Below are 12,609 nucleotides of genomic sequence, written 5' to 3'. Positions count from 1 at the left end.
GAGATTAAATTTACTTAACTTTCACAATTACCATAACACAATATCAGTTGGTATGAACTATATGTAAATTTCCCTCCCTATTCACCTGCCTTATCCAGATAGCTATAGGAATTTCTACAGATCTCAAGTAAATATCATAAAAGTAGAACTATGTGCTCAGGACTCATCCTTACTTCTCTGAATACCTTATTAACTCAGATAATTATTTCATCTTAGTGTTTGGATTACCAGCTGTTTACTCACTCTTGGGTCTTTGTCTTCCATTGAACTTCCCTATAGCAGATTTTTGTTGTTCCATTGCCCTGTCGTTAGCGTAATATAGTGTAATGGAGTGACACTAATCAAGGAACCTCTATTAGTGAGGTTTGCTTTCAAATTCCAATTTCTCTTATGTGATCTCAGGCAGTTTGATTATTTCATGAGAATTATGATAGTTGTGGAAAGAACTTTTACTCATGAAAGAGCAAACTGTGTACCAAGCTTGGAGTGAGGATACTTTTATTTATTTTTTATTTATTTATTTATTTTTGTCTTTTTGCCATTTCTTGGGACGCTCCTGCAGCACATGGAGGTTCCCAGGCTAGTGGTCTAATCGGAGCTGTAGCCGCCGGCCTACCCCAGAGCCACAGCAACGCGGGATCCGAGCCGCGTCTGCGACCTACACCACAGCTCACGGCAGTGCCGGATCGTCAACCCACTGAGCAAGGCCAGGGATCGAACCCGCAACCTCATGGTTCCTAGTCGGATTGGTTAACCACTGCGCCATGACACGAACTCCCTGCATGAGGATACTTTGAGACAAAAGGAAGGAAATACTTGAATATACGCTCAAGGTCTTAATCTTCACAGGTGCTTTCATGCCTTTTTTTTTTTTTTTTTCCCCTGTTCAACATCCTCGCGCATCATAAGAGAAATGAAAATTAAATTCATACGGAGAGAACGTCTTTCACCAATCATTTTTATGAAGAAGATATACTAATGGCTGACAAAGACACTGATCATTTTTCCAAAGAAGGTATACTAATGGCTCACCATCTTTAATGACTGGTGAAGTGCAAATCAAAACCATGATGATATATTACCTCATATTTTGTGGAGTGTCTGTTATCGAAAAGACAAGAAATAGCAAATGCCAGTGAGGATGTGGGGAAAGGGGAAACCCTTGAGCACTGTGGTGGGAATGCAAATTAGTACAGTATTCAGAACAGTACAGAAGTTCCTCAAAAACTAAAAATTTAAATGTAAGTTCCTCAAGAACTAAAAATGTTCCCTGGCTGGACATATATTTGAAGGAAATGAATCACTGTGTTGAAGAGACATCTGCACCTCCATGTTCACTGCAGCATTATTTACAATAGCCAAGACATGAAACCAACATCAGTGTCCAACAGAATAATGGATAAATAAGATGTGGTAGATATATACAATGAAAAACTATTCAGGAGTTCCCATCGTGGCTCAGCGGTTAACGAACCCGACTAGTGTCCATGAGGATGTGGGTTCGATCCCTGCCCTCTCTCAGTGGGTTAAGGATCCGGTGTTTCCTGGAGCTGTGATGTAGGTGGTAGATGCGGCTTGGATCCCACATTGTTGTGGCTGTGGTGTAGGCCAGAGGCTACAGATCTGATTGGACCCCTAGCCTGGGAACCTCCATATGCCGTGGGTGAGGACCTAAAAAGACAAAAAAAAAAAAAAAAAGAAGAAGAAGGAAAGAAAGAAAACCATTCAGTCATTTAAAAAGAAGAAAATCCTGCCATTTGCAGCAACACGAATGGACTTCAAAGGCATTATACTAAGTGAAAATAAGTCAAAGAGAGAAAGACATACTGTATGTTATCACTTATCTGTGGAATTGGAAAAAACAAAAATGAAAATAATCAGATTCCAAGGACAAAAGATTAGCTTTGTGGTTATCAGAGGTGGGAGGTGGGGGAATTGGATAAAGATGATCCAAATGTATAAACTTCCAGCTGGAAGATATATAACTGCTGGGGATGTAATGTACCCCATGACGACTGTAGTTAACACTGCTGTGTGGTATATTTAGAAGTTGCTAGGAGAGTAGATCCTAAAAGTTCTCATCATAAGAAAAAAATGTTTTTTCTTCTTTTTTTTTTTTGTGTCTGACCTAGATGATGAATGTTAACTAAACTTATTGAGGTAATCATTTCATAATATGTGTTAGTCAAGTCATTATGCTGTACACATTAAACTTACACAATGCTGTATGTAAATTATATCTCAAACTGAAAAAGAGAGAGACAATATTACTTAGATTCCTCACAGATTTTCATTTCCTGTATCTAGTGATTTATGAAGTCTGGATACACTGTTGTTCTTGAGTTTTTTGTCCTCAATATATTTCTTTTTTGTCTTAATCTAACTGGCATTTTTTTAAAATTTTCTACTCAAGATGTCAAATCCAGGTGTACACAAAATTCTGTTATCAATTTCAAGGGGGGGAATGAGCCCAAATATGAGTTTCTTGATTATGTGAGTAGAAACTGGACAATGTGGGTATCAATATCAGAATATCCAAGGTCATCTCCAACTACAACAGTGTGGTGTGTGCTTGTGTTGTGATTATTAGAAGACGCCTTATTGGGGCAGACAGTATAGGGCCTTCCATTTATTTTAGAAGAAGGCTCTTTGTCTAGCTGCTTGAAGAGCTAACCCATTGTACCAGCATCATCCACTAACATACTCTAAGGTGGGACCCCAATATTTCTGGACTCTCTATGACTTCAAGGGCAGAACTGGCTGTGTGGGAGGCCATGTAGTATAGTGGTTTCAGCACCAGGGTTTGCCTCCAGACTGCTCGAATTTGAATTCTAGTTCCACCCTTTAGTGAATAATGTCATGTGCTTAACTTTCTGTGGCTTAATTTTCTAGAAAATAAGGATGATAATTATATTTGTCACATAGGGTTGTTGAGAGGATTAAAAGAGGATGTATACATAATGTGTCCTGCACATAGCTCGGGCTCAGTTTGCTGTTTATTAGTGTTCATATATAAGAAATTCCAAACAAGATGATCTCTTCCCTTGTCTGAATGGTATTGTGTTTCAGTGGGATCCCTGGACCTTTGGCAGTCATCCTGGAACTACAAGAGCCAGGCCGCCTGCTGAGAAGGCCAAAATGGAGAGAGAGAAAGAATCTGAGTCCTTGGTAATGGCACTGAACTGCTTTACCAACTGATCTAGGTGACCATGCCTCCCCTGGACTCCAGTGGGGTGGGAGGATGAATTTCCTCCCTGTTTAAAGATCTTAAGACAGAAACATTGACATATGGCATTAAATTTTTTAATTAGCTCAGATACTATCTTATTTGATTTAGTTTTTTTTTTTTAATGTAGTGGCTATCACTCATCTACTAACAGTGTATAGATGTTGCCACTACAATGTTGAACAGGTCCTTCTACCACAGATTGGTTATCTCTCATTTTTCTCCTTATCAAATAAAATTTCAAAGTCATGTTATAATTATGTTGGTTATTGAAAATATTTTTTTTTCTTTTTGTGGCCATACCTGTGGCATATGGAAGTTCATTGTTAGGGTCAATTCAGTGCTGCAGCTGCAGGCCTATGCCACAGCAAGAACAACACAGGATCTGAGCTGTATCTGCAACAATGTTGAGGCAATGTTGGATCCTTAACCCACTGAGTAAGGCCAGGGATCAAACCCTCACCCTCATGGACACTGTGTCAACTACTTAACCCACTGAGCCACAATGGGAACTCCTGAAAATAATATCTTGATGCTAAATTAATATGAGCCTACCTATGACATACAGATAATACAGCCATCTTACTGCTTTAACGCTTTTATATCCTGGAAAATAGTTTTGATATGTATCACTTTATTTATCAATTGAAATACTCATAATTAAAAAAACAAACAAACAAAAAACAAACAAGAAACCCCTGAAGAATGCAAACAAAAATCTCAAAGTTTGCCGAGACACTCCAATTGAATATAAAAGGTAAACTTGGTAAGTACGAATTTTAGAAGATGTGGTTAGGAAATTTTTTCATTAGGCAAGCGAACATTAGGTAAGTTTTTTTTTCCTCATGCAGTTTGATTTAGGTGAATAGGCTTGAGTCTTCATGGGAAAATATGAGAGAAGCTGAAGCTAAAATGCCCTTCCTGCAACAACATGTGGCTGCTGGGCTAATTAATAATAAGGAGGATCATGCTCTTCAATGTAAAAACAGATGAGTGAAGAGATAAAGTTAAGGGAACCTACTTCATCCTCTGTGAGAGAAACCTGACTTTACTTCCCAAGGGAACCAAATTTGTTAGGTGTATTAGTTTCTTACTGCTGCTGCAGTAGATTACTGCAAATGTAGTTCCTTAAAATCACACACATTTTTTATCCGTTTCCTTAGACTAGAAGCCTGGTGGGCTCGACTGGGTCTCTGCTCAGAATCTCACAAGGTCAAAATTAGGATGTTGGTAAGCGTATGCTCCTTTTTGGAGGCTCTAGGAGAGCATCCGTATTGTTGCTCATTCCAGGTGTTGTTGGAACTTGGTTTCATGCAGTGGTGTGACCAAGAACCCATTTTCTTGTCTGTCAGCTGAGGGCTGTGCCCTGATTCTGGAGGTTTCTTTCCTTTCTTTTTTTTTTTTTCTTTCTTTTCTTTTTTCATTTCTTTCCTTTTCTTTTCCTTTTCTTCCTTCCTTTCCTTCCTTCCTTCCTTCCTTCCTTCCTTCCTTCCTTCCTTCCTTCCTTCCTTCCTTCCTTCCTTCCTTCCTTCCTTTCTTTCTTTCTCTCTCTCTCTCTCTCTCTCCTCTCTCTCTCTCTTCTTTCTTTCTTTCTTGTCTTTTTACGGCTGCATCTGCAGCATGTGGAAGTTCCCAGGCTAGGTGTCTAATCAGAGCTGCAGTTGCCGTCCTTTGCCACAGCCACAGTAATATCAGCTCCTTAACCCACTGAATAAGGCCATGGATCAAACCCACATCCTCATGGATACTAGTTGGGTTCATTACCACTGAGCCACGACGGAACTCCTCTGGAGGTTTCTCATATGTCTTGGCTTCTGGCTTCTTTCCTCCATCTTCAAAGTCAGCAAAGGTGGATCAAGTCCCATTCACACTCCAAGCCTCCCCTTCCTCTTCCACTGTAGGTCTCTAACCACCGTTCTGTCTTCTTCTTCCACTTTTAAGAACCCCTAGGATTACACAGAACCCATTTGGACAATCGAGAATAATCCTCCTTTTTTTAAGGTCCACGGATTTGCAATCTTAATTGCAAATTAAGTCCCTTTGACAAGTAATTTTAACGTAGTCTCAGGGTCCAGGGCTTAGAGGGGTGGTCATTTTTCAGTTACCCATTAAGATCATGATCCAAGAAAAAAAAATCAAATGAAGATGCTGAGGCAAATGTCAGAGGCCATCAGGAGAGAAAACAAAATATTAGTGGTTAAGTGGTCAGTCTGAGGAAATTACAGATGTCCGCCTCACTGCCCAGGCTGTAGGGTAGTGTCTATCTTCTCTGCCAATTTTTAACTGTTTCCTGTCCCTCAGTGTAAGCTCAGCCCCTGAGATGGGGAACAGGGTTGTCCCTCCCCCCCACCCTGAGAGATCTCAGCAGGAAGGAGGTTATAATTATTTGCCAATTTTAGCCTCAGCCACGGCACCCCTGTGAAAGCTATTTTTATACCTGACATTTCTGAGGGCTCCAGGGCTGAGATTCTCTGACTTCTGAGCAGTGGATGTGGTGCTGGTGGTGGGAGGGTGTGGGTGGTGGTGATGTGCGGCAGCATGAGATGGTTTTGTAGTTTTCCTCTGGGCCAACAGGAAACATCATTTCATAAGTGGAACCCCTCTTATGGTGAACAGGAATCTGGAGGAGCAGTGTCTCACTCCTGAAGGCTCCTGCAGGAGAGCAGGCTGATGTCCTTCTCTACCTCTTGCCCTCGTCTGGCTAAAGGAAGGAAAGCTGGGAAACATGAGCATGAGTGAGAAAAAGACGGCCTGACTTTCACCCAGTTCTCCTCTGTGCAGTGCAGCATTCCGGTCATGTGAAAGAGCCCAGATTAGCTTAAAACCTCTTGACCATTCTCTCATTTTACTTTGAGGGTCTTCAGGGTGTAGGGATGTAGGGATGTCACTGATGGCAAACTTGGGATTGTCCCTCAGGGCCTGGGAACAGGATGATGCTTATCAAGTCAGTTTGACTGGCATCGCAGTGGGGCCAGATTCCTTTCTGGGTAGACTTGTTTCCTCTGTTGTAATAATTTCCTAGGGCTGCCATGGCAAAGTACCAAAAACTGGGTGGCTGAACACAACAGAAATTTATTTTCTCACAGAGGCTAGAAGTCTGAAACCAAGGTATTGGCAGGGCCATGCTCCCTCTGAAACATGTAGGGAGAATCTTTCCATGTTTCTTCTAGCTTCTGGTGTTTGCCAGAAATCCTTGCCATCCCTCAGCTTACAGACGCATCACTCCAAGATCTGCCTCTATCATCCCAGGATGTTCTTTCTGTGTGTTTTCACAAGATGTTCTTTTCCCTATGTTTCTTCTCACCTTCTTATCAGGGCACCAGTCATACTGGATTAAGGACCCATCCTACTTCAGCATGACCTCATGGTAATTACAACCTTATTTCTATGTAAGGTCACATTCTAAGGTTCCACAATGGATATGAATTTTTGGAGGACACTATCCAGCCCAAAGTATACTGGATACTTTTTTTCACCTCCTCTTTTTCCACCTACTCTTCCTCATCTACACCTCTGAGTGGTTCATAAGATGAGTTCCAGCTAAATAAGAAATGCATAAATGAATTCCAGGCCTTCAGAGAAACTCCAGAGCAGAGAAAGGATTTATCTCAGTGGCCAATACTCACTTATAGATATTAACTGAAGATTGAATAACCTCAGATGAACTGTTTCTTTTTTTATTTAGTCCCTCAGAGGTCGAGATGAGAAGAGTCTCCAGAAGCATCTGGAATCTTTGCTCTTTTCTCTCCCCTGTATCCCTAAGTCCTCTTCTTTTGGTATAGAGAGGCCCCTGTTTGCTCTTTTCATTTTCTATTACTTCCAACAGTGTGGTGAAGAAAGTCTCAAGTTATGTTGGCATCCATGTCTTTGAGAATGGGCCTATAATGCTCTCCTAAAGTGTTCCTTGAAGGCAGGAGGAGAGATCATACATACAGGTGGACACCAATGGGGCCACAGGATGCTGTGTCCAGGAGGGGTCTGTTCTTAGTGACTCCTCAGGTTCTGCAGGTATGGGTCTGGACCAGACCCACACCTGCATAACCTTCAACCCTTTGAGCTCCCCCTGCTGTTCTTTGAACCCTTTGAACTCCTTCAACCCTTTGAACTCCTCCTACTGTCCCTGCCTAGGAACCGTGTGCAGGTAACGACTCTTCCAGCATCTCTAGGACCACTGGGACATGCTCTGAGAAGGGTTGGGGAGCGCTGATAAAAGGACACACCCACTCCCAGCACATGTGCAGTCACACACACACACAGCCACCCTCCACGTAAGTGCTCTGACCTCTCTCGCTTTTTTTTAATAGTTTATTTATTTATTTATTTTATAAAGTATAGTTGATTTACAATGTTTCTTCAATTTCTGCTGTACAGCAAAGTAACCCAATCACACATAGTTCCCTGTGCCGTACAGTAGGGCTCCATTGCCCATCCATTCCAAATATAACACTTTGCATCCCCAAACCCCAAACTGCCCATCCATCCCCCTCTCTCCCCACTCCTTCCTGGTCACTTCTTTGTTTTTTCAAGTTCCAGGGCAGTTGCAGGTACCTACTGCCCAGGAATGTGGATTCTCCTATGAAAAGTCCTCCTTCTCCTGTGATCCTGGACATCGTAGGAACTTGGCACATCCAGTTATATGCTGCTTTAAAATATAGTGTATGCATAAAAAATTTGAGGATCAATAAGGCCTACAGATTAGGAGCCCATTTCCATTAAAAAAAATAGCTTATTACACCCAGTTCCCAAAGGGAGGGGGCACACAGAAGAATGCAGGCCACAGGCAAGAACAGAGAGAAGGGGGGCAACTGAGGCCTTGGCCTCTACTGTGGTTTCCCTGGAAAGGAAGAGTGATGCAGGGTAAGCAGGTCTAGAATTAGCTAGTTTGATTAATTTCAGTGGGCTCTGTGGCCTAGGGGCTGTCCTTAGTTGTCTGGTACTTGGCTCTGTGTGGTTAGAGCTGGTTCATAGCGGCCCTGAGTGTGAAATAATGGAGATGGTTAGGAGTTGGGGCTCTGGATTGACTGTCCTTTGCATTTGAAATGGGGGGTGAGCTGTCTAATATCTTTAGGAATTGGCTACCCCTGGGCAGGGAAGTCCTTCTGGAGATTGGCAAACCCATTTGACTAACCCGAGGCAGTGAGTGGTCAGCGTGGTTAGTACTGAGAGGTTTTCTGGGCACAAGATCATTGGTTTAATAATTTAATTAATTCACATCCACCCAAATATCCTAATGGCAGAGGTCTAAGTGCTTTCTCCCAAGTATAAGATGTTTTTCTTGAGGACTTCAGGGACAAAGCAGCTGCCTGACTAATTAGCCCAGGGGTCACTCCAGGGGTATATAACGCAGCTTGCAGTGGACGTCTCCCCAGTACTTGACATTTAGGTAGAATTATTTCAATTCCCCAAGCTTGTGCCCTGAGAAAACTTCTCCAGTGTTTCTGTAAATTCCTAGGGACTTCTTTTTCGTGGTCTCCTCCGCCTCCAAGTTCCCATGCTCCATAGTCTCTCCTCACACTGCCCATGGGGACCAAAAAGCAATACTTCAACACTTTTCCCAATGCCTTTCCCTGCCAAAATCAAAATTCACTTCTAAGAAAGTATTGGTGGGCAAAGTATAATTTAGTGGAGATTTGCAGAGGAGGCAGAGGAGAGACGTCCCTTGCACACTCCATAACAAATAACTTAAGAAATATTGGAGTTCCTGTCGTGGCTCAGTGGTTAGCAAATCCAACTAGGAACCATCAGGTTGCGGGTTCGATCCCTGCCCTTGCTCAGTGGGTTAAGGATCTGGCGTGGCCGTGAGCTGTGGCGTAGGTCGAAGACACGGCTCGGATCCTGTGTTGCTGTAACTCTGGCGTAGGCCTGCAACTACAGCTCCAATTGGACCCCTAGCCTGCGAACCTCCATATGCCGTGGGAGCAGCCCAAGAAATGGCAAAAAGACAAAAAAAAAGAAATATATTTAGACATTCTGATTCCCAGAGTGACTTTTCAGCCAACCAGTATCCCGAGAACTCTCTTTGACACCCTTGCCCCTTTCCCAAAGCAGAGTCTTGTCATAGCCCCCTTCATCGTACACTGTGATATGCAAATTAATCAAATAAGCAAACAAAAATGCAAGATAAAAGGAGACAGGAAAACAAACAAACAAAAAGATTACCTCATTGAATTGTATATCAAATGTAGTGAGAGGTTACATTTAATAAGATTTTGAATAGTGCACATTAAAAAGTATAACATGAATTACCAAACATTCTCCAAATCCCCCTGCATTGGAAAAATTCACTGAGAGCTAAATAATTACAAAATTGGTAAATGATATATATCATAAACTCAAATATGTTAGTAATTACATTAAATGTAAGTGGACTAAGTGTTCCAGTTAAAACACAAAAAATGATGGAAAGGATTAAAATAAACAAAATCTAGCTTTTTCATGTTTACTAAAGAAACATATAAGACACATGAACACAAATTCTGAATGTAAAAGCATAGAGAAAGGTTATAGCATATAAACATGAACCAAAAGAAAATTGGAGTAATTATACTAATATCAGACAAAACAGAGTTATAACAAAAGTATTAATGAAGAGATTCACCTCCTAATACAACAGGTTTAATACATAGCAATTTATAATATATCATATGATTATGAGTAATACATAACATTAAAACATTTGCATGCACCCAGTAATATAATCTTTAATGACACAAAATGAAATTGATAGACCTATAAGGAGAAACTGTAATCCACAAAGTGAGATATTTTGATATATTTTCTCCATAATGTCCTCTTATAATAGTAAAATTAGGCTATAAATAACTATCAGAAGATTTAAAAAAATCTTATAATACCTTTAAACAAGAAATATGATTTTAAATAACATATGTATCAAAGAAGAAATAACAATGGAAAAAGGGTTCTAGCCAGAGTAATAAAATAGGAGGGAAAATATTATAAAGGAAAAATTAACAATATCACTTCACAAGCAATATTATTTGGACAATAAATTATGAAGAATTTACAGATAATTCGTTTAACGAGTTTAGAAAAGCACAGGCTACAAAGTCTATGTAAATGTATTTGCATGTAACAATTACCTATGGATTTTGTGTGTGTGTGTGTGCTTTTTAAGGCCACACCCACAGCATATGGAATTTCCCAGGCTAGCAGTCAAATTGAAGCTATAGCTGAAGGCCTACACCACAGCTACAGCAACGTGGGATCCAAGGCGTGTATGTGATCTACACCACAGCTCACACAACGTTGGATCTCTGACCCACTGAGCAAGGCCAGGGTTCAAACCCACATCCTCATGGATACTAGTCAGATTCATTTCCAATGAACCACATGGGGAACTCCTTAGAAAATTAAACTTGAAAAAACTTATGATTATCAAAATATTTCTAACACCTAGGAGTAAATCTAGGAAAAGCTGTGTAAGATCTCCAGAATCAAATTATAAAGCATTATTTGGAGAGATAAAGGAAGACCCGAATGAATGAATATATATATGATTTATATTAAAATGAAAGGAAAGGAATGTATATACATATATATACATATGTGTGTGTGTATAAATATATAAATAACTGGGCCACTTTGGTGTACAGCAGAAATGGGCACAACATTGTAAATCAATTATACTTTAATAAAAAATAAATTTAAAGAAATGAGAGAGTTCCCGTTGTGGTTCAGCAGAAATGAACCCAAATAGTATCTGTGAAGTTGTGCTTTCAATCCCTTGCCTCACTCAGTGGGTTAAGGATCTGGCGTTGCCATGACCTGTGGTGTAGGGTGCGGATGTGGTTCAGATCTGATGTTGTGTGGCTGCAGCTTAGGCCAGCAGTTGCAGCTCCAATTCGCCCCTTAGCTCAGGAACTTCCATATGCCACAGGTCCGGCCATTAAAAAAAAGAAAGAAAAAAATGAATTACCATTATTCAAGACACTCTTGAAGAAGAAAAAGGTTAGAACTAATTCTACCAGACATCAAAATCTATTTATAAACTACTCCAATTAAGAGTGTGGTTAAAGCAAAAGAAAGACCAAATAGAACAAAGGAACAGAATAAAAAATTCAGAAACATATCCAGATGTATATAGGCACTTACATATGACAAAGAAACTATCATAGAACCATGGAGAAATGACAGTTTTTCAACAAACAGTGCTGTATCAGTTGGCTCTCCATGTAGGAAAGAAATGAAATGTGCATCCTACCTCACATCACACACACAAAATTCCAAGCAGGAACTTCCCATTGTGGTTCAGCAGATTAAGAACTCAACATAATTCTGCTCTTTATTGCCTTTTAGCTCAGTCACATGCTGTATAGTAGAAAATCGACAGAACACTGTAAACCAGCTATAATGGAAAAAAATAAAAGTCATTATATATTAAAAAAAAAAAAAAAACCAACATAGTGTCCATGAGGATGCGGTTTGATCCTTGGCTTCACTCAGTGGGTTAAGGATCTGGCATTGCTGCAAGCTGTGGTGTAAGTTGCAGATGTGGCTCACATCTGATGTGGCTATGGCATAGGCCTGCAGCTGCAGCTCCAATTTGACCCCTAGCCCAGGAATTTCCATATACCAAGGGTGCAGCCTTAAAAAGAAAAGAAAGAAAGAAAAATTCCAAGTGTATTATAGACACTCATGTAAAATGTAAAATAACAAATCTAAAATATACTCTATCTATAGAAGAATATTTGTACTCTGTATGACTTTGTGGTAGGGAAAGAAGTTTTAAAACAAACCTAAAAGAAATAACCCTGAAAGAAATGACAGGTTATATTAAATTAAAATTTTAAATTTCCACTCGCCAATACACCAGTAAGAGGATAAAGAGACAAAGCACAGAATAGGAGAGGATATTTGTGACACGTGACAAAAAGCTCTTATTAAGAATATATTAAAGTGCTCGCTTTGGCAGCACATATACTACAAAAAATTGGAACAAGGCAGAAAAGATTAGTATGGTCCTTGAGCAAAGAGGACGCTCAAATTTCTGAAGCTTTCCATAAGAAAAAAAAAGTTATACAAGTTAAAAGGAAATGAGACAATACAATAGAAAAATGAGCAAAAAGGTTGAAAAATAACAAAATAATAAACATTTTTGAAGATGTTCAATGTCACTAGTAGTCAGCTAAATCAAAATTGAAACTAAAATAAGATACCAAGATATACCCATAAGGAACAGTTACCATAAAAAGACTAATGACACTACGCATTGTCAGTGGAGCAAAAGTGTATGGAACAACATACTGCAGATGGCAGGGTAAGTTGGTGCAGTCTATTAGGAACATGTTTTTAAATTATCTATTAAAGCTTAAATATAGACACACTTTATGAACCAGTAATATTCTACTGCCAGGTATATACCT

General features: G+C 40.0%; 1 non-coding gene across 1 annotated transcript; it reads left to right on the top strand.

Moving 5' to 3' along the window:
• Positions 1 to 12,142: 12,142 nt before the first annotated feature.
• LOC125130156 (U6 spliceosomal RNA) lies at positions 12,143 to 12,253 on the top strand. The gene has a single exon (XR_007135657.1). It is a non-coding gene; the product is annotated as a U6 spliceosomal RNA (small nuclear RNA).
• Positions 12,254 to 12,609: the final 356 nt, after the last annotated feature.

The sequence above is a fragment of the Phacochoerus africanus genome, chromosome 6, assembly GCF_016906955.1.
Source record: "Phacochoerus africanus isolate WHEZ1 chromosome 6, ROS_Pafr_v1, whole genome shotgun sequence".
NCBI classification, from domain to species: Eukaryota; Metazoa; Chordata; class Mammalia; order Artiodactyla; family Suidae; genus Phacochoerus; species Phacochoerus africanus.
The sequence above is the reverse complement of the archived record's forward strand: the minus strand, read 5'-3'. Positions and strand labels throughout refer to the sequence as shown.